Source organism: Octopus sinensis, linkage group LG5 (genome assembly GCF_006345805.1).
Source record: "Octopus sinensis linkage group LG5, ASM634580v1, whole genome shotgun sequence".
Classification (NCBI taxonomy): domain Eukaryota; kingdom Metazoa; phylum Mollusca; class Cephalopoda; order Octopoda; family Octopodidae; genus Octopus; species Octopus sinensis.
The window spans coordinates 107,460,150-107,462,649 of NC_043001.1; the positions used below are offsets into that span (position 1 = coordinate 107,460,150).

Below are 2,500 nucleotides of genomic sequence, written 5' to 3' on the forward strand. Positions count from 1 at the left end.
CATCCTACAACCACAAAACAACGGACTAATAGCTGGACAAACCAGCTGGAATACTAAACCCCAAAAAGATGTGAACCGCTCAACTTAGAATGTGAAACGCTCAGCATGCGAAAAACGACTATACCTAGGTATGTTTCCTGAAGACTTGAAGATGACAGTACTATCGACATAATAGTGCGACCGCTACATCACGTCATACGTCGAAGCTAAGTGTTTGCTATCCAAGAGCGGGAAATTTCTACAAAATACCCTTTTTTGAGCCTTCAGATTTTAATATGCTAAATCACTGGTTTTAAATTGATATTAATCAAATTAATATTCAATTTTTCACCCTCATTTTAAATTTGTATGTACTCTAACCGGCATAAATCACTGCGGAGAATTATTTTCTGCAGAATTATTTCCGGTATTTTAGCGCGCCAAAACTAGAACTTTTGAAAAATAACCCCAAGTGTAAAAGTAGAACTATATACATGTCCAATCTCATGCGGACGTCTCGTGTATAGTTCTGCGAATTATATTTACAATGACGATCATGCTGAGGAGCTACGGAAAAATTGCGTAAGTAAAAATTACGTAAATGTTGATAGCGAAACATGTCCATGATTAATCTATATTTTTGTTATTTCTCATTTGTCTTGCTCGATTAGGTTCTGAATTTTCTTGAGAACATTTTTTAGTGTTGATACCATAGCGGATCTACTTCTAGCATAAGGGTTGTCCACGTTGTGGTCACCCCTCTTATATATATGTAATATAATTTTCTGAACCTTCAGATTTAAATATGCTTGACCACTGGTTTTAAATTGATATGAATCAAATTAATATTCAATTTTCACCCTCATTTTAAATTTTATATATATATATATATATAGATATATATATATATATATTATATATATATTATAATATATATATATATATATATATATATATATATATATATATATATGTAGGTGTGTGTGTGTGCCTTGGTTTTTTTTTTCTTTTGTCCCCGTAATCCAACGGTTCGGCGAAAGAGACGGATGGAATAAGTAGTGGTCTTTCAAAAATAAGTCTTGGGGTCGTAGTTAAATGATTGAAACATGAATAAAACAAGTAAAAGATAAAAAGAAAATTTGTTACTATCTTTAACGAGAAATAATGATAGTGAAAGAGACAGAAAGAGAAGATGAGAAAGAGAGAGATGAGGAGAGAGAAAGAGAGGGTATAGAGAGAAATAAAAAGGCAGCGAAAGATGACGCAGAATTATTAATGTGTGAGAAATGATTTCAACTAAAAGGTGAATGTTTTATGAGACAAATTACCTGTAACTCGTTTCCGATTCTTAGAATAGTTGTGGTTTTTTCACTTGGGAAGCACATTAAATCTTTCGTAATTTAACGCTCTCATTTATCATAAATCTGATTTATTATTATTATTATTATAATTATTATTATTATTATTATTATTATTATTCAGTAGTCTTATTTTTATAGCGTGCTTTCACTTCACTACCGAGCGCAGCTCTGTGTGCCTTGGGTATGTGCTGTGATTTGTTGTGATGCTCTGATGGTTATTGTATGGAAAGTGTTCTGCGTAGGATGTGTGCAGTGCCTAGTAGTGCAATTTTCTGTATGTTATATGTGTTTGTAAGTCCTGGTGTTTTTGTTATGTATTTATCTGAATATTTTTTTATTATGCCTAATGCACCTACTATGATAGGAATTGTTTCTGTTTTCAGGTTCCACATTCTAGTTACCTCTATTTCCAGGTCTTTGTATTTTGAGAGTTTCTCCATTTCTTTTAGAGACACGTTGTCATCTGCCTATTATTATTATTATTATTATTATTATTATTATTATTATTATTATATTATTATTATTATTATTATTATTACTATTATTATTATTATAAGTCGGCAAAAGGCGGTGAGCTGGGCGAATCGTTAGCACGCTGGGCGAAATGCTTAGCGATATATGTCTGCCGTTACGATCTGAGTTCAAATTCCGCCGAGGTCGACTTTGCCTTTCATCCTTTCGGGTTCGATTAAATAAGTATCAGTTGTGTCCTGGGGCCGATGTAATCGACTCATACTCTCCCCCAAAACTGCTGCCCTTGTGGCAAAATTTCAAACCATTATTATTATTATTATTATTATTATTATTATTATTATTATTATTATTATTATTATTATTATTATTATAAGTCAGCAAAAAGCAGCGAGCTGGCTGAAATGTTTAGCGGTTTTTCGCCCGTTGCTACGTTCTGTGTTCAAATTCTACCGTGGTCGACTCTGCCTGTTTTCCTTTCGGGGTCGATGAAATAAGTACCGGCTGGAGTACTGGGGTCGATGTTATCGACTTATCCCTTCCCCAAATTTCAGGCCCTGTGCATATAGTAGAAAGGATTATAAATCGGCAAGAAACCATACAATTTGAGTGCAAAATAATTCCTTCTGTGATATTTTACAGGCAGGCATCAATTTGGGACAGAATCTATTTTTAAAAAGTAACATGGT

The 2,500-nt window shown here is 33.2% G+C and overlaps 1 long non-coding RNA gene across 1 annotated transcript in view; it reads right to left on the bottom strand.

Annotated features, from left to right (window-relative positions):
* Positions 1–1,438, bottom strand: part of LOC118763402 — a 56,745-nt gene extending 55,307 nt beyond the window's left edge. The window contains exon 1 of the long non-coding RNA XR_004999152.1: positions 1,308–1,438. This is a non-coding gene — a long non-coding RNA (uncharacterized LOC118763402). The remainder of the gene's footprint in view (positions 1–1,307) is intronic.
* Positions 1,439–2,500: the final 1,062 nt, after the last annotated feature.